A 20357-nucleotide genomic window follows, 5' to 3' on the forward strand; every position below is an offset into this window, starting at 1 on the left:
GATTCACTCTTTCTAGTGTACAGTTCTATGGATTTTGCCAAATGCATAATGTCAGGCATACCTTGTTGCAATATCAAAATACAGTTTCATTGCCCCAAAAATCTGTGTGCACCATTCCTTCCTCCTCACAAATTCCTGGCAACCACAGATCTCTTTTACTGCTCCTTTGATTTTCCCTTTTCCGGAATGTCTTATAGTTGGAATCATACAGCCTTTTCAGATTAGTTTCTTTCACTTAGCAATATGCCTTCTTCAAGTCCTTTCATGGCTTGATAGCTTATTTCTTTTTAGTGCTGAATGACATTCTATTGTTTGGATGCATCACAACTTATCCATTGTAAGATATTCTTTATTTGGCAATTATTAGTAAAGTTGCTATAAACATTTGTGCACAGTTTAGTTGGACGTAAGTTTCCCACTCACTGGGGGTCAATACCAAAGAGCGGAATGCTCGGCTATATGGTAAGACTACATTTAGTTCTGCAAGAAACTGCCAGGCTGTCTCACAAAGCAGCTGTACCACTTTGCATTCTCACCAGCAATGAATGAGTTCTTGTTGCTCTCTCTTTCCCAGCATTTGGTGATGTCAGTGTGTGGGCTTTTAACCATTCAAATAGGTTATGTAGTGCCTGTTTTTAATTTACAATTTCCTAATAATGTATGATGTGAGCGTCTTTTCATGTTTATTTTCAATTTGCATATCTTCTTTGGTGAGGTGTCTGTTATATCTTTTGCCCACTTTAAAACTGGATTTATTTTCTTATTGCTGAATTTTGAGGGGTTTTTTTTTTGTTGTTGTTGTTTTTGTTTTTTGTTGTTTTTTTTTGCAGGCTTAATTCACTTTATTTTTCTTGTATAAAATTATGTGGTGGCCACAGCTGGAGCCTGGATCCTCTGCACAGAAACTCTGGTGTGGGTCTTTACAAGATGGGCAGTGAATTCCTGATAGGGAGAGTTGGTGAGCACGTCTCTTTCCAGAGATCTGGGGTGAGATAGCCGTAGGTCTTAGAGATGGCATCAAAGGTGGCCTTAGTGAAGTTGCTCAGGTGTAGCAGTCATCAATACTGACCATCATCAGCAACTTCTTAGGCACAGGGGGAGGAGGGGCAGGGATGAGGCACACCGGTACAGAGCCATAGCAGCCAGTCACCCTGCAAGGAACGGGGTGGGGTTTGCCGAGCTTGTTTCCCCAGTAGCCTCGCTGCACGTTGCATGGGCACAATAGAGAAAAATTTGATAAGTTGGCCAGAATAATGGCTCCACAGATGGCAGTGGCTCTTTCCTTTGAGCACTGAGCGCCCAGACCAACATGTCCATTGTAGTCCCCAATGGCGACAAAAGCCTTGAACGGGGTCTTCTGGCCAGCACATGTCTACTTATGCACAAGCATAATCTTCAAGACCTCATCCTTGAAGGATGCCTCCAAAAGTCAATGATCTCAGATTCCTTGGTGGGCAAGGAGAATAGATAGTTTTCTTCTAGGGATTTGATCTTCACGTTCTTGACCAGGAGGCCCAGCTTGGCAACAGGGATCTATTCTTTTTCCTCAGCCTTGCCTCCACAAGCTCCGCAGCCTGGGCACCTGCCCCAACCCCAGCTGCAACCCTGGGCCAGCTGCAGTGACCTCCTATTTCGGGGTCCCAAGGCCTCGGGGCCCTCCCGCAGCACCGGTATCATTCTCCATTCGGTGTTTCATCAGAAAAGAAGCTTAAGAGTTCTTTATGTATTTTCGGTAATTGTCCGTTATCAGATATGTTTGGGAAAGATTTTCTCTGTGTCTCTGACCTATCTTTTCATTTTCTTAGTATTTTCTTTCATAGATTAAAAGCTTTTTAATTTTAATAAAGTCCAACTTACCAAATTTTTCTCTCATGGATCATGCTTTTGGTGTTGTATCTATAAATCATTGCCAGATCCAGTTGCAGGGTGACATGTAGATTTTCTCCATATTATCTTCTACAAATTTTATAGTTTTGCATTTTACATTTAGGTTCATGATTTATTTTGAGTTAATTTTTGTGAAAGGTATAATATCTGTCTCTAGATTAATTTTTTTTTCATTTAGATGTCCAATTGTTCTCAACACTATTGGTTGAAAATACTATCCTTTCTCCATTGTATTGCCATTGGTCTTCAGTTAAAGATCAGTTGACTATACTTTTTGTGAGTCCATTTCTGAGCTCTCTATTCTGTTCCACTGATAGAATTGTTTATATTTTCACCAATACCACACTGTGTTGATTGCTGTCACTTTATAGTAAGTCTTAAAGTTGAGTACAACCATCTTCTGACTGTTCTCCTTCAGTATTCTGTTGGCTATTTTGGGTCTTTGTCCTCTCCTTATAAACTTTATAATCAGTTTGTTGATATCCATAAAAACTTGCTGGAGTTTTGACTGGGATTGGATCTATAGATTATTCTATAAATTATTTGGAAAGAACTTTCACATCTGAACAATATTTCCTATTTATGAAATAGAATATTTCTTCATTTATTTGGATCTTTGACTTCTTTCATCAGTTTTGTAGTTCTCTTCATATATTTTGTTAAATTCTCCTCTCTCTCTCTCTCTCTCTCTCTCTCTCTCTCTCTCTCTCTCTATATATATATATATATATATATATACACACATACATATATATAATTTTTAAGATGCTAGTGTAAATTGTGGTAGGTTTTTAGTTTTTCAATTTCATCCATTCATTGCTCCTACATAGGAAAGAACCTGGCTTCTATATTTTAATATTGTATCCTGCAACCTGGCTATGATAGTGTGTGTGTGTGTATATATATATATATATATATATATATATATATATATATATTAAGAATTTTTGTCTATATTTATGAAATTTGTTGGTCCACAGTTTTTTTTCTTTTTCTTTTTTTTCTATCGTCTTTGTTCAATTTTGGTATCATGATAATACTAAATTCATAAAGTGAATGGATAGTGTTTCCTCCTCTTCTGTTTTTTTGGAAGAGATTACATAGCATTAGTATTAATTCTTTTTTAAATGTTTGGTAAAACTCTACTAAGTCTGGATATTTTTGGTGGAAGAGTTATAAAATTACAAATTCAATGTCTTAATGATTATAGGTTAGTCAGATAATCTATTTCATACTGGGTGAATTGTAATTTTTTGTAAGTTTGTATTTTTGAGGGATTGGTACATTTCATCTAAGTTGTCAAGCTTATGAGAGTAGGTTGGAGAATTCCTTTATTTATCATTTGGTGTCTTTTAGGCTCTGTAGTGATAGCCCCAGTTTCACTCCTTATCTTGGTCATATGTGTCTTTTCTCTTTTTCTTTCTGGGAGTTTGCCAATTTTATTGATCTTCTCCAAGAAACAGCTCTTTATTTCACAGATTTTCTTGCTGTTTTTGGTTTTCAAATTTTATTGATTTCTGCTCTTATCTTTATTATCCCCTTCCTTCTACTTGCTTTAGAGTTTATTTGCTCTTTAGCTTCTAAGTTCTTGAGGTAGGAGATCTGGTTATTAATATGACTTTCCTCTTTTTTTTTTTTTTAATGTAAGCATTTAGTGCTACATATTTAGTGCTACAAGCTACTTAGCTTGTCTCAGAACTTTTGATATGTTGCATTTCCATTTTCTATCAGTTCAATGTATTTTTGGATTTCCTTTGAGATTTCCTCTCTTCCCATGGATTATGTAGTGTTTTGATATTTCCTGTTATTTTTATCTTATTAATATCTAGTTTGATTCCACTGTAGTTAGAGAACACAATCTTTATCATTTCAATTCTTTAAAATTTGTTGAAGTTTTTGATCCAGGATACGGTCTATATTGGTGCTTTTTATGTTTAAAATTTTCTTGGCAAGATGTATATTTTATATTGTGTTGACCAAATGTGTGCTAATAATAATCTAATACAGAATATTATCTTGGAAAATTAGAAAAGTTATAAGAACTTTGAAAAAATATGTTTCTGAACGTTTTAGTAAAAGAAAATTCCAAAAGGTGAAGTGAAATAGAAATATAATTTCAAAGAGAAATGGAAACAAGGTAAATTTCCAATCATACAGAAGAATTTGTTCATAAACTTTTAAATGAATGATTTTGTGTATCAAATATTTATGATAAGTATTTTCAATTGGATACATGTAAAAGTGTGATTTAAGAATTTTATTTTAGCTGGCCACTGTGGCTTTGCTGGTTGAGTGTCATTCCAAGTTCCTAGAGGTCTCTGATTCAATTCTCCATCAAGGCACATGTGGGATGGGTCCCCGGTCAGGGTGTGAGTCAGGGTACTTGCGGAGGCAGACAATTGATGTTTCTCTCTCTCTCTCTCTCTCTCTCTCTCTCTCTCTCTCTCTCTCTCTCCATTTCTTCCTTCTTCTCTCTCTAAAATCAATAAAAACATATTAAAAATAATTTTATTTAAAACTAGAGGCCCATTTCATGAAGATATTCTTGCAATAGGCCTTCCTTACCTTGGATTCCAGCATTGGTTTTCCCCTGGCACCTGGGACCCAAGCCTTTGCTCCAGCCAGAATCTGTCGTCTTGGTCTTTGCTGCAGACTCCGGCCTGTTAGTCTTTGCTGCTTTATTTCAGACTCCGGAGTTTGCAATCTTGTCTTCGCTGCACCCAGAGTGCCGCTCCTGTAGATTTCTTCATTGCGGGGGGGGCCCCCCTCCCGCCATAGCATGCATCCTGCCCCACTTGGCCACACTCCCTGGAGCAGCAGGGTGACCACCATCTTTGGCCTTCTAATTTGCATATTCATTCTGATTGGCTGTGGGCTTAGTGGAGGTACAGTCAATTTACATGTTTATCTGTTATTAGGTAAGATGCCTATATTTATAATACTCTGGAAATTACATTCATTGTAACTACATATTTAAAGTTTTGCTACAAACTTCTGGATGTTAAATTACAACAAAAAGAGTGACTACATAATTTTTAAAATTTTGTGTGTGTTGGGTGGGGGATCGAGTAAGCAAGCACCACCTGTGGACCACTGTTCTGGAACATAGTGCTGAGTTCAGTGAGGAGGCACGGATTAAGATATAAATATGTGGTTAATACAGTGTACCTCTTAAGATACATATTTATTAAATATCATTTAGTTTCTGTGCTTCTTTCTCTGCTAAATGCTAGGAAGACAGAGGTTACTGATTCAAGGTCCCAGCCTTCAAGTTGAGCATCACTTATCAAGAAATAACCAGCAGTGCCACCATGCACTGGCTAGTCTGGGTCTACTCCTGTCCTCTAGCCTTAACTGCTGAGATGGGACAAAGGATGAGGTGTACAAGGGTCTCATTATTAAAACCTAGACCAAGGAACTACAGAGCCACACTTACACCTTACAGTTGCTCTCCTCTAGCACATCATCATCCATACTAATTAGATCACACAGTGAGAGGAATAACAGGGCACAAGCTAGACGGACTTCAGCAAATTGTAGGCTTAAGCTTAGTCACAGGGGTTCTGCTTGAGTTGGTTGACCACAGTGAATTCTGGCTTCACAGTTCAGACCTCCTCCACTGTTCCTGGAGGAAGGGAGACAGTGCAGGCAGCTAAGAGGACGTGGTGAGAACAGGGGACTGGGTTCTTGTCCCAACTATAAGCCTCTGTCATCTGAAGTAAGGGACTTCTATTTCCTGAGGGGTTGGACCAGATAATTTAAGGGCCCTTCCAGCCGAAGCCGGTTTGGCTCAGTGGTAAAGCATCAGTCTGCGGACTGAAAGGTCCCAGGTTCGATTCCAGTCAAGAGCATGTACATTGGTTGCGGGCACATCTCCGGTGGGGGGTGTGCAAGAGGCAGCTGGTCGATGTTTCTCTCTCATCCATGTTTCTAGCTCTCTATCTCTCTCCCTTCCTCTCTGTAAAAAATCAATAAAAAAAAATTAAAAAAAACACACACAAAAAAACCACATATGCCTAATCTTTAAGGGCCCTTCCATTTGAGGACTCTGTGATTCTAAGTCTCTCCTGGCCGGATTCCACATATAACCCCAAGTTCCAAGCACTCATCTCATGATTTACTGGAGTTCCTCGCTCTGAATTAAGTTCCTGGCAGTCTTTTTAATTCATTTCTTTCTTAGACCAAGTTCAGCCAACTTACTATGTCCTGGTTACATTCTCACAGAGCATCAGTACTGAGCACGTTTTCTCTTCTCTGGCTGCTTCCTCAAACTGTCTCCCTGTCTGGCTCTTTCTTGATGTGGTTTACACTTCCTGTCTCCAGTGCTAGAGTCAGCCAGGCACCTTCCAGTTCCTGGATGGTTAGCTCATGAATGTGGGCCACACCCACAGGATAGTATTCAAGGGCAAGGTGCCTGCACCTGTCATGGGCCAGAGCTGCGGCACCCGTCACCTTAGGAGGGGAGTTTCTTTCCTATCAAAGGAGGATTTGGGATCCTAGAGATCACAACCCTACTGAAGCCCAAAATACTGTGCTTTTCTCAGGTAACATTAGTCTTCAAATCTGGCACTCAGGACAATATAGCAAGTAGTCCAGATAATCTAAAACAATGTGGAATTTAGCCCTGGCTGGGTGGCTCAGTTGGTTGGGACATCATCTCATACCCAAAGGTAGTGGGTTTGATTCCATCAGGGCACATACCTAGGTTGGGGGTTGAACCGGGGCAGGTACTGGAAGATAAGGATGGACATTTCTCTCTCACATCGATATTCCTCTCTCTTTCTCTCATATTAATAAACATATCCTCAAATGAGGATAAGAAATAAAAATAAATAAAACAATGTGGAATGTAGGTATTCTATCTTTTGTCTCTAAAAGCCATAAAAATATTTGGGAATCATCCAAACACATTAATGATTCTCAGCACTAAAACTGGGACAAGCACATGGCGTGTGCTTCTGGAGTGATGCAGTGGGCACTACACTGCCCCATCCATGAAGTCTTCTTGCTCAAAATGCACCTCCCCAGGCCTTTCCATCTATAGCTTTTCAGGGGATGAAAGAATGAGGTAAGCAGTCCACAGGGAATCCAACTGGCAAACCCAGAGTGTGGCACGCTCTGCAGGACAATAGACACAGTTCCTTTAACATTCAATGACATGGAAAAGAAAAAATGAGAAGATTCTAAATTAAGATACTCAGGAGACATAAAACCAAATGCGGTATGTGGGTCCTGTTTGGAGACTTATTTAAATAAGCCAAATGGATGAAAGTTATTTTTAGAGACATGAGGATAAATTAGAGTTGAGCTGGTGATACTAGGTGATATTAAGCAATTTTTATCTGTGTAAGATGTTTGGTTTTGTGATTCTGTAGGAAATCCCTCCTTTCACTCTCCTCCCTTTTCAGAGAGCTACATATGGAAGTATTTAGGGGCAAAATGACAAAATGTCAGGAATTTTCTTTAAAGTGCTATAGAAGCGCGCGGGGGGGGGGGGGGGGGGGGTGTTAGAAGAAGAAAGAAAGAAAAGAAAGAAGAAATGGCCAGATAAAGTAAGTGTAGCAAAATGTTATAATTGTTGAACCTGGGGGATGGGAATTCATTTCCTATTCTGTGACTTTTCAGATTAAACATTTTCAATATAAAAAAGGATTTAAAAATAAAAATATCTAGGAAATGCCAGTGTTTTTGGTGTCAAAATGATATGTGAGTCTTTGCAAAGCCCATAATTACATACAGGAGGTTCGTGTTGTGGGGAAGAATGTGAGCTGTGGAGTGAGACAAGACTGGATTCCTCACTCTGCCGCTTACTTGCTGGGTGATCTTAGACGGCACACTCACAGTCTCTGCGCCTCACTTCCTCTGTGGTGGCTGTGAGAGTAGCTGAAATAATACATGCACGGTGCTCAGCAAAACAAATATTTAGCACATAGTTTCAACAGAAGCTATTAATATTGTTCATCTTAAACCCAAAAGCATCAGAGTAATCCTTTGTCAGGTCATGTGCCTTGTTTGGGTTCAGAAAACAGAAACTCAGAGAATTCAGAATCAGGAAGAAATGTGGAACAGTGGCCCACATTCTCAGGCTGTGCAAGACGCTGAGCTCCCAAGGATAAAGCTGTGACTTTGTGCAGAGGCCTCATTAATCTCAAGTGCCCATGCCAGGCAGGGAGGGGCCCAGACATGAACCAATTAAGAGCCCTATGGATGGGGGGCAGGGGAAGGGGGGTCCAGAAAGAGGACTCGGGTGTGCCTCCCAGGCTGTGCTGCACCCACTAGGAGCATTAGTTGCTAGGGAGAATCTAAATATATAGTGTGTTGTTGTTGAAATGTTCCCTTCTGACAGCCGGCTGAGCATTTTCTCTCATGGAGCTCATATTCCCCACTGGAAAGTGAAATCGTTTACAGACTCCCAAGGGAAGCTAGAGCCCCGGATTCATTTTTCCCTAGAGAAAGCATGTTTGCTGGAAATTAGAGAAGGTAATTGGAGAGGCCTAGGGAAGAAAGGGACCTGCAGGGGTCATTTAGTCCATCCTCCAGCCTCCAGGCAGGAGTGAAACTAACCCGTTCCAGATGGCGATTGTCAATGTCTGCTGAGACCACCGGGAAGGACCCCGAAGCTTGACTCAGCAGCTCATTCCAGAGGAGGCTAAGTGCGCAGACGTTCTGGTTTAACCTCAGCCCAGTCACAACTCACAGTGGGCTATGAATGAGTCATTCATCTGAGACCCCGGTTTTCTGATCTATAAAATGAGGAAGGTTGGTACAGCCTTGCTTCTCTGAGGTTAAATCCCAGTACAAAATGGAAAACAGCTTTATGACTAGGAAGGGCCGGTACGTACAAGGCCTGACAGCATTCCATTGTCAGCTCTTTAAAGATTCTTTTAGAGCTGATCGAAATAGTAGCTTATCCTCACTGTTCCCCCCTTTCCTTATAGAGCACAAAAGGACCTGGCGACATTGCCTCAGAGAAAAAATCTCCCTGGTTTCACAAAAATAATGTATTGGTACCACGTGCCCAGAACAAATGGATGCTCTGGCAGTGATGACAATTCACAGAGGCATTGTCATCAGGGCAGCAACAATTGCATTGTGTCTGCTGAGCTGAGCAAATCAGCTGAGTGAAGAGCTGAAGTCTAGCAATTGAGACCCAGAGAGGTTAAAAAGAACACACAGCAACTAAGGCATGGAAGGTGACTAGACCCAGAGCTATTCTCATTTCCTGCGTCCCTGCTCTGTACCAGACACCGAGGCGGTAGCTGGTGAAAAGATGGTCCAGTGCTCCTGAGGCTCAGAGGCTAATGGGGAAGACAGACATCTAACAGCCAATGGCGCTGCGAAGGAGAAGCACAGAGGCTCTGAGAGCATGTGAGAAGGCAATGCAGCCCGCCAGGCCCTCGGCAGTCTCAGTCACAGGGGGCATTTATAGCCCATACCTTGCACTTGGCCCTTGGCCTTAATCATACCTGGGTTCCCGTCATTTCTTCTACGGTTATCCAATACTGGTATCTTTTAAATTTTTTTTTTATTGAAGTGAAATTCACATAATACAAATGTAAACTTTTTTCCCCCAAATATATTTTATTGATTTTGTACAGAGAGGAAGGATGAGAGATAGAGAGCTAGAAACATCGATGAGAGAGAGTCATCGATCAGCTGCCTCCTGCACATCCCCTACTGGGGATATGCCCACAACCAAGGTACATGCCCTTGACCGGAATCGAACCTGGGTCCCTTCAGTCCCCAAGCCAAAGCTCTATCCACTGAGCCAAACCGGTTTTGGCCAAATGTAAACTTTTAAAAGGGAACAACTGAGTAACATTTAGCACATTCTAACATTGTACAACCACTGCTTCTATGAAGTTCCCAAACATTTTCTTTCTGTTTTTATCCTGAGGATATGTTTTCGAGTGATTTTTAAAGAGAAAGAGAGAGACAGACAGACAGACAGAGAGAGAGAGAGAGAGAGAGAGAGAGATCGGTTGCCTCTCATACTCAATCTTATTGGGGAGCACATCACAACCCAGGTATGTGCTCTGATCAGGAATCAAACCCACAACCTTTTGGTGTATGGAATAATGCTCCAACTAACTAAGCCACCTGGCCAGGGTCCCAAATATTTCCATCGCCACAAAATAAAACCCTATACCATCAAGCAGCTACTCCTTATTCCTCCTTGGCCCCAGCCCCAATCTGCTTTCTGTTTCTATAGAATTGCTCCTTTCGATGTTACATACATATAGATGATATAATATTTCATATTCCATGACCATGATATTTTTGAGGTTAATGCACATTGAAGCATGTATCAATACTCCATTCCTGAATAATAACTCTGGTATTTTTATAAAGGCTATTAACAAATGGGTGTTCTAGAAAGAGCACTGGACTCAATAAAGAGAAACCTAGCTCTACCAAATATATGTCCATTAGTCTAAACCTCAGTTTTCTCATCTATAAATTAAACCTTATCAATACTAACCCAAATTACCTTGCAGAATGCCTGGGAGTTACAGGCAGATATAATTACAAATAATAATGCATTTTCCAAGTATAAAAATCTAAAATTACTAATAGTAACTGGACATTGTGGTGGTTGCTATTAATCAATGTCTCATGTGTACATCCTTTCTCTTCAACTGTATTTTAAGTTTCTTGGAGGTAACAATTATATTTTACCCATTTCTACCCTCATAAAACTTAGAGTAATGCTTATCACTTATTAGCTGTCCAATAAATGTTTCTTGGTTATATAACCACTTGAATAAGTGAATCTATTATATACTACCTGACCTGTGAGGGAAACTGGTTTCTTCCAGGTTACTCAATCTACATTCATTGAATGAATAAATGAATATGGTGGAGAGAATCACCATCTGGCCTGGATTTATAAGATTCTATTTTCTCTCTCTTTACCTGCGTATCACTGCTCCTAACCCAGCCATTTAAAGGCCCAAGGGGGATTACTGAAAACAGCAACGGTACCAAGAAAACACAGACTATTAGTCTGGAAATAATGTTCTAGGCAAAGAAAAGTAGGGGTTTTGAGAACACTTCTTCCTCATCAGAATTGACAACAAATTGTTCAGGTTCTGAGATGATCACGGATGTAAAAGGACTATAAATACAAGCTTAGATGCCTCACTTAATGAATAATCCAACCTAATTGAACCTCCCAGAGTTTGGCTAGGATTAAGGAGGAAGGTGGAGGAGCAGTTCTTGTCATCGAAAATTCCTTGCCCCTACCCTTGAGTTATGAGATAAACCAAAAGGAAAAAGTCATCCCAATACAAAAATATTCAGTAATGAATGCCTTTCTTTAAAAATCATTTCATCTTCAAACATTCCTCTTTACTACAAGAGTATCTTCACAAAATAAAGCTGCAAACCTTGCAAAATCTACTGAGTCTGACCAGGTTGACTAAGATGATGTTGGAGAACTACTCAAGTCACAGGGAGAGCCACTAACTGGACAGGACCTGGCTGCTTAGCCAGTGAACTGACTGCGGGCAGACACATGGCGAGGCGCTGGGCTTTCAAACACAAAGATTTAGTATCAAAGGGTGAAGGTAGAGCCCTTGTGATGCATAGGAAGGGACTCTATGCAACCACACTTTGAAAAGGAAAAATTAATTAAAACAGGTCTTCTGGTGCCATAATAAAACTGTGCAAGAAAAATTGTGCCCCAACATATTCATGTTTTATTATTTATTCTAATATTTTACATATAACAGCGACTATAACCCACCTTTTATTTTTTCCAGTGCATATTTTCATAATCTGTAGTATAATTTGTCATGTTTTTTACTATGTATTTGCTATAAAAATCCCAGGATTTATTTTATTTTTTTATTTAGAGAAAGAGAGAGAGAGAGAGAGAGAGAGAGAGAGAGAGAGAGAGAGAGGGAGAAGGAAGAGGGAAGGAAAGAGAAACATCAATGCAAAAGGGAAACATCGATTGCATATCTCCTAAATGCCCCCAACCAGGGATTGAACCCACAACCCACAATGCCCTGATCAGGAATTGAACCAGCAACCCTTTGGTGCATGGGATGATACCTAACCAACTGAGTCACAGGACTTATTTTTAGTTGCTCTTTCCTTGTTCTAATTATGCTTTGTGACAGAAAGCTCCTGTGTTTTATTTAGAGATGGGGACAGTTATACTTCTGAGTTCACTGTAATTTATGCATGGGGCCCTGAATCAGGGGTCAGACCTGAATTGTGCTCCAGTTCCACTTTCAGTTCACTGTGTGACTTTGGCAAAGCTGTTTAAAGTTTTTGCATATCAGTTCCCAAGTCTGCAAAATTTAGGAAAACAATTCCTGCCTTCCTTCTCAGGAGTCCTGGCGGGACAATATCACAATCCTTTGGAAAGTAAATGGCCTTCAGGAGAGGAGGATGTCACTACCTATTGGATTTCCAATTCCCTGTGCTGCAGGAAAGGACAACCCCAAACAACAGATGACCTGAACCTGGTTCCTATAATTTTTGTATCATTATAATACATGAACGTTTAAGGTTTCCTTCGGCACTGAAACTCTACGATACGTGTCTTCACAGAAATTTATTTTCCTAGTTATGGTTTACACTCAGGGTAATTTTATAACCCATTTCCTAAGCACTCCCACTGATGGAGTGGAAAAAAGCTGGGAGCCTGTCGGACTGGGGCTGCTATGAATGATTTACATGCTGACTCTCAAGGGTTCATGGGAAATTCAAGGAACTATTGCCATTATCTATCATTCACTTTGGCCTCTAACATGCCTTGAGTTCAGAGACGCTGGACTCTTCGCCCCAATGGACAGATAAGGACATTGAGGCAGTCAGGAGTCTGGAACCAGTGAAACCACTCACTCATCCTGGGCTTCAACCTGCAGCCTATGCCGTCTTTCCCTTCTAGCTCCACTTCCTCATTTGCAAGATTGCAGGAAAGAAACTGAAACTAGCCAGGACTGACCACTGACCCACAGCGTTTTGGCACCGGGCTGGGAAGTAGGGAGGCAGCGGCATCCGGGGCAAGGGGGCACGGGGGCAGAGGGAGGAGGTCACCCAGGGCCTTGGGCAGCTTCTCCAGAGCTCAGAGCTGAACTCCACCCAACCCGGTGGTGCCAAGCCCTTTCCTCCTAATTGTTGTAGCTTTATGAGCTCTGTGAGGAAAATGTCATCCAGCTGGTCTGGATTTCTCAGCACTTGAGGGATTCAGAGTGTTTTGTAAGCTCTCTTGGATGACCATTCTGCTGTTAGGAATCAACGGAGGCCCCTTTCCTTAATTGAAGGAAGTGACATTTCACCAGCTGTCCCAGTCCAGAGGTGGAAGGGAACGCCTGGAGGAAGTGGCAAGGGGGCCGAGGGAGACTGAGCTATGTTACAGAGCTAGGCTGGGCTCTTTAGAATTCCCTCCGCTGGCTGGGCATTCTCCTTGGAGGAAGATTTATAGACTAAAAAGCCATCCTTACCCTAGCATCACCTATTTGGCAGAAGGGCCATCGCAGATTTGGGAAATTGAGACATAACCAGGGAGTCACTGAAGGTGAGGCCCGCCTCCAGGAGCACCACAGCACTGCTGGCTGCAGGTGGATCGGCTGCTGCAGGGCTGCTTCCCACGAAGCTTCCATCCACGACGTGGGTTCAAATCTCGGTTCCGGGTAATATTGGGAAGTTATTAAACTATCATGAAACTTAACTTGGCTCATCTTTGAAGGAGGGATAACATCTTCATCTTGGAGTGTTGGGAGTATTCCAGTACAAGCATATAGACAAAATACCCAGCACAGTGCTAGGCAAATCGTACTTTATGGAGGTATAATATGTATCAACGAGCAAAAGTTCCCAGGCGAGGCTGGTGAAACCCTGTGCTGGGCACTGCGGGAACACTGAGGGCTGAGGACCCGGCGGGGTGGGGTGGGGGGCGGATGAAGGGTGGTGGTAGTGTGGGAAGATGTGACTATTGCTCTGCAGGCAGGAGACCTTCACTCACCAAACAAAGCAGCCTGGGCATGAGTTATATTGTCAACAAGCAATCCAAACTTAGAGGCAAGTTCACTATAAATTGGACAGATCAAGGAGTTCTTGGAAGAAGCAGGCAATGGACTCTCTTGTCTTATTCTCCACAGAAACCTCAAGTTGGTTACTCAGTGACCCAGCCAAGTATGTATGGTGCTGAACTTTTCTAGAAACAAGTTATTGATCTTCTTTCTTTCTTTCTTTTCTTTTTTTAAAAATATATTTTATTGATATTTCACAGAGAGGAGGAAGGGAGAGAGAGAGAGAGAGAGAGAGAGAGAGAGAGAGAGAGAGAGAGAGAGCCAGAAACATCAATGAGAGAGAAACATCGACCAGCTGCGTCTTGCACACCCCCTACCGGGGATGTGCCCGCAACCAATGCACATGCCCTTGACTGGAATCGAACCTGGGACCTTTCAGTCCGCAGACCGACGCTCTACCACTGAGCCAAACCGGCTTCAGCAGTTATTGATCTTCTGACACTTGCACTCCTCTCTGGGGCCGGAAGGGGCGAGACAGGCGAAGCCTCTTCTCAGACTGAGTCCTGGTCTAGGTCAGGAGAGGACTGAGCACACCAAATTGGCTGACACGGACACTGATGGCAATTGGGCCAGAAGTTAAGGATTCTTACCAAGTTGTCAGGCCTGTAGGTCACTATTGCCAACAAGTCTCCAAAGCAAACTTATCTCAAGGTAAGTCCTTCCTCAGAAATAGTTGTGAGCAAGGTTTGGGGCTTTTGTCCATTTGGAGGAATAACAGGGCCTGAGGATATGGAACCAAGAGGGTAGCTGAGATGGTCCCAGAGAGAAGTGCTCTCTGGAAAGCAAATTCCCGTGGAAAGGAGTTAGTTTACAGTAAGCTGTCCTTAAATGCATGTGTGTGTGTATGTGTGTGTGTTGTGTGTGTGTGTGTGTGTGTGTGTGTGGGAGAGAGAGAGAGAGAGAGAGAGAGAGAGAGAGAGAGAGAGAGAGAGAGAGAGAGAGAGAGAGAGAGAGAGGGAGAAGAGGGGGAGGGCAGAGAGGGGAAAAGCAAGCAGTAGCACTGAGCACCACATTGGAGAGTTTGTTTTCCACACGGGCCCTTTATCTGGTGTCAAATATATCTCCTGGGAAAAGAAAACATTTCTCAGGATAATCCCTCGGGAACATGTTCTCCTCCTTCATGTGATTTACACTGAGGCTGCTGGGGCATCCTGTGGGGCCAGCAGGAGTGTGGGGGCTCAGGACTCCATGGAGGAGGTGGCAGGGAGAGAAACAGCCTACCCCCACCCTCCCAGGCTGTGCCCATTGCCTATGTGAGAAGTGCCCCTGTGAGGGACCCCCACCATTCCAGGGAGTCATCCCCAAATAAAGGGCTCTGTTGTGGGTTTGCTCTAGGGCAGTGGTCGGCAAGCTCATTAGTCAACAGAGCCAAATATCAACAGTGCAACGATTGAAATTTCTTTTCAGAGCCAAATTTTTTAAACTTAAACTTCTTCTAACACCACTTCTTCAAAATAGACTCACCCAGGCCATGGTATTTTGTGGAAGAGCCACATTCAAGGGGTCAAAGAGCCGCATGTTGCTTCATGAGCTGCAGTTTGCCCACCACAACTCTAGAGGTTCTGGCCCTAGTCTACTTTCTGTATAACTGTTATCTCTCAATTTCCACAGTGATAGAATGGCAATGATAGGGACTTTCTGTCTTATCCACACGGCATCAAATGAGACTATAGAGACACACCCTCCACCAGCTAAAGCAATTGGACATAATGCATATCACATTAGAAAATATATATGGACAGAAGGCTATGAGATAGATACTGTGAAGGAAGGAGCTTGGGGTTTGCAGTCAGAAGACCCAGAGCCTCAGCCCTACTGTAGTGTAGCCACAGCCAGTCATTGTAAATCTGAGTCTTATCTTCCCCTGCAAGGTGGAGGTGACACCATTTATCCCATCTCACTGGGTGTGGAGAGGAGTGAATGGGGTCATGGCCATGACAGAGCTTTGCATGGTAAGTTGCTATGTGAAGCACATGGGTTAACACTGGTGGAAATTAGGTTTACAGCTCAGAGGACAAATGGGAACTTGTAAAGAAACACCCTTTAATTCAGCCACATGAATCCATGGACTTTCCCAGTGGCCTGGCAACTTTTATTCAATAATCGTCTGAGGATATGCTTTCCTTGATTTTAGAGAGAGAGGAAGAGAAAAGGGAGGAAAAGAGAGGAGAGAGAAAAAGAGAGAGGGGGAGAAGAGAGAAATATCAATTGGTTGCCTTTGTATTTCACCCCATTGGGGGATGGAACCCACAACCTAGCTATGCCCTGACCAGTAATAGAAGCCAAGATCCTTTGTTGCATGGGATGTCTATCCAACCAAAAGAGCCACAATGGCCAGTGCTGAGAACATTCTTGCTTTGACAAGAATATGAGCACTCACTTAAAAAAAATAAAATGAAACAACAACAACAACAAACAACTAACAGCCCTGTTTGAGTGAAGTGGTGGCAATATGCTCAGGCAAAAAAAAAAAAATCATATACTTATGGATGAGGACAGGGGGGCCGGGAGGGCAGAAGGTGGAGTGGGAACCAGATGGAGGGAGCTATGGAGGGGGGGGGGGGGGGGAGAAGAAACAATTGTAATAATCTGAACAATAAAGATCTATTTTTTTTTTAAGTCATTTCACATCCTCACCTGAAAATAGGGAACCACATAGCTAACTTTGGGCCAATGAGATGCAAGTAGAAGTTCTTTGTGAGGCTTAAGGAGAGTGCTACAAAATGGGGATAACAGCTGGTACATGCCCTCTGCTTCTTCTCTTCACTTTCTTAATAGCCAGAATGTAGAAGTGGTAGCTGCAGTTCCAATAGCCACGTTGTGACCAGAAGCTATCTTGAGAATGACGAAGGAGTCTGGTTTATTAATGGCTCAGTGAACCGTCATTCTAGCCTCACACTGCCTACCTCTGGACCTCTTCCATGTAACAAAAAAGAAACCATTTGTTCAAGCTGCCTTTCTTTCAAGGTTTCTGTTATAAATGAGTGCAATTTCTAACTGGCCAACAATCTTATCCTCTTATCTTTATAGGGTAGGCCCACATGATTATCCTCTTAGGAGCTAAATAAACATTACCAAGAATGTCCTCTTATTCCTGCAAGACAGTTCCTGGAACAAAAGACATACAGATAGGTGAGCTGAGGCCTGAGGAACAGTACTAGCTGAAGAAAGTCACTGAGAGCACAGACTTTCATTTCTGGGGCCGCCATATCTTCCTCAGCACAAGTGACCATTTTTATAAATCTTGCTAAGACTATTTTTTTTTTATTTTTTTTTATTTTTTTTTACTGGGGAAAGGCTACAGACATTACACTCACCATTTTATAGCTTGGAACAGTGAATCAGAGAGGCTAACTTAGATCTTAGATCTTAGATCTACTCTAAAACTTGCCGCTTTTACGATGAGGAACTTGTCCGGAGAGGCCTTCATGTTTCCATGAAGCAGCAGAGAGGGGGAGATGGTGGGATGGGGGCAGAGAAAGGCGAGAATGAAGCCGAGGGGCCCGAGGAGCAGGAGCACAACTGCCAAGCACACACCCTTCCATGCACTCTGCACCCTGCTTAAAGCCACACCCCATGTGATGCCCGCAGTGTACACATCCTTCATTCCTCAAAGTCATGTGAGACCGAGGCCATGATAACTCAATGTCAACATACCAGAATAAAAATGGAAAAACATGGACCTCTGCATATCCAGAGCAGACCAAAATATATCTTTGGAAATCCCTGGAAGACTGATTGATTTTCTATCTTAAAATACCTGTCTTCGTACATCTGGAATTTGGCATGTATCCTTAGAGCCTCAGTCCACATGGGACTGGACTGTGCAACGCACCATTCATGTAGTATATGACTTACTGTGATACTAATCTCTGAACAAACCTACTCAGTACATTCATAGAATTGAGTACGGTGGTGATATCATGGAAACGAGTCCTGTCTATGCAAATAAAAAGCACTAAATAAGTCATATAATAATAAGCTAATTTTCAAACCTACAACTGCTGTGAAGCAAGAGTAGTCATTTGACTATGCAAGCAAAACATTTTACACTGTACATGAACATGCAGATGTTTGTCCTGTTTTTTGTTCTGTTCCCTTTCTTTTTTTAATCCTTTCTGTCCTGATGTTCTGACACTTCACAAGTTAGCACTAAATTAAATTGGTCTTATCCTGATCCCTAGTTCATGTGTGTAACTATATTCTCTCAACTATAAACTTCCTACAGATCACATGAAACACCCATAAGGTTAATTAAAAGTGAAAAAGTTTTGACTTCCCCCTCCAGAAAGATGGAAGAGATGTATTTTTCTCTATTTCTCTCACTAAGTACAATTAAAAGCCCTGGACATTATATCTAAAACAAACATAAGAAGACCCTGAAAGGTGGTGAGAAGGCAGACCTGCCAGGGCCCTCGGTCCCAGGAACAGCACAGTGGTGAGCACCTTGGTTTATTGCTGTCACTATTGGCCTCTTAGATCCCAGACATAGAACCAAAGAAGCCAGCAACCTGGAAACGCAAAGGGACACAGACAAAGCCCCAACAAAATCTGCTCTTTCTAGCCTATGGGCCAGGAAAAGCGCGGTCTAACAATGCAGCAATGACCACGCTACTCTAGCCAGAGCCACAGGAGAAAGTTGCAGCCCCATCTCCACCCACCCAGCAGGGCCGACTTGGGAGCCAAGAGAGCTGTTCTGGCCAGGCTATAAGGATGAAACACAGGTACCTCTACAGCTCTTACACGCGTTAACAGGATAATAAAGGAAAACCTAAAACAACTTTACACATGTAAATTTGAAAATATAGATGAAAGACAACATCTTTGAAAAGAGAAACCACCATGACTCACTCAATATGAAATTAAAAATTTAAATAGCTCTATAATAATTAATTTCATAATTTTAAAACTCCGAAAAAAGAAATCTCCAGAGCCAAATGGTTTCACTGGAGAATTCTACAAAAAATTTAAAGAAGAATTAACAATAATTCTACACAACCTCTTCCAGAAAATAAAAAAGAAAGAAACACTTCCCAATCTATTTTATAAAGCTAGTATTACTCTGATCAGAAAACTAGACACATACCCATACACACACACACACACACACACACATTACAGACCAATATCCCAATTCATAATCCTTAATAAAATATTAGCAAAAAAGAATTCAGCAATGTATAAAAGGAAATATACACCATGAACAAGTGGGCTTTATTCGAGGGATTCAATACTGGTTTAATATTAGGAAATCAATAAGTCAATCCACCATATAAACAGGCAAAGCGGGGGGGGGGGGGAATCACATAATGATGTCAACCAAAGTAGAAAAGCATTTGACAAAATTCAATGAACATTCGTGTTTAAAAAAAACAAAAAAACTCTCAGGAAAAAGAATGAAAATTCCTCAACTTGATAAAAAGCATGTAAAAACTTATACAGCTAGGATTATAATCAATAATAAAAAATTAAATTACTTCCCCTAATATCAGGAGCAAGGATGTTCACTGTCAGCACTGTTTTCAACATACTGCTGGAAGTTCTAGCCAGTGCAATGAGGCAAAAAGGAAATAAAGGGCATATGGATTACAAGAAAAGAAATAAAACTGCCCCTATTTGCAGATGGCATGATTGTCTCTCTACAGAGAAAAATCCCAAGTTATATATATATATAAACTAACAAGTTCAGCAAAGTTGCCAGATACAAGATAAACACATGGAGGTTTTTGTATTTTTATTTAATAGTAATGAACATGATGACACCAAAATTAATAATATAATACAATATACTTTAAAAATTAATGCTTAAGTATGTCTCATAAAACATGTACAAAATTATGTGCTAAAACTACAAAAAGCTGAGGAAATAAATAAAAAAAGATATAAATGAAGAGGCATACTATATATATGGATTAAAGTTTTAATTCTTTTCAAATTGATGTACATATTTAACAGAATTTTTTTCAAAATTCCAGGAAGATTTCTGGTGGATGTGCACAATATTATTCTAAAATTTAAACGGGAAGGCAAAAGAACTAGAATAGCCAAAACTATTTGAAACACAAGAATAAAGTGGAGCTAATAAGTCTACCCAATTGTCATATAGCTAGGGTAATCAAAACCATGTGACACTGGCAGAAAGATAGACACAGAGATCAATAAAACAGAATAGAGAGCCACAAAATAGATCCACAAAAGTATGTCCAACTTCTTTACAATAGAGGTTCAAAAACAATTTAATTAAAGAAAATACAGTCCCTTTAATGAAAGTTGCTAAAGCAATTGGACATAAAAATAATAGACAATACCGAAACCGGTTTGACTCAGTGGATAGAGGGTCAGCCTGTGGACTGAAGGGTCCCAGGTTCGATTCTGCTCAAGGGCATGTACCTTGGTTGCGGGCACATCCCCAGTGGGGGGCGT

At 41.4% G+C, this 20357-nt stretch overlaps 1 pseudogene; it reads right to left on the reverse strand.

Annotated features, from left to right (window-relative positions):
- Positions 1 to 781: 781 nt before the first annotated feature.
- Positions 782 to 4719, reverse strand: LOC123653147 (annotated as a pseudogene).
- Between the last annotated feature and the right edge of the window lie 15638 nt (positions 4720 to 20357).

Source organism: Pipistrellus kuhlii, unplaced genomic scaffold (genome assembly GCF_014108245.1).
Source record: "Pipistrellus kuhlii isolate mPipKuh1 unplaced genomic scaffold, mPipKuh1.p scaffold_m20_p_3, whole genome shotgun sequence".
Lineage (NCBI taxonomy): Eukaryota > Metazoa > Chordata > Mammalia > Chiroptera > Vespertilionidae > Pipistrellus > Pipistrellus kuhlii.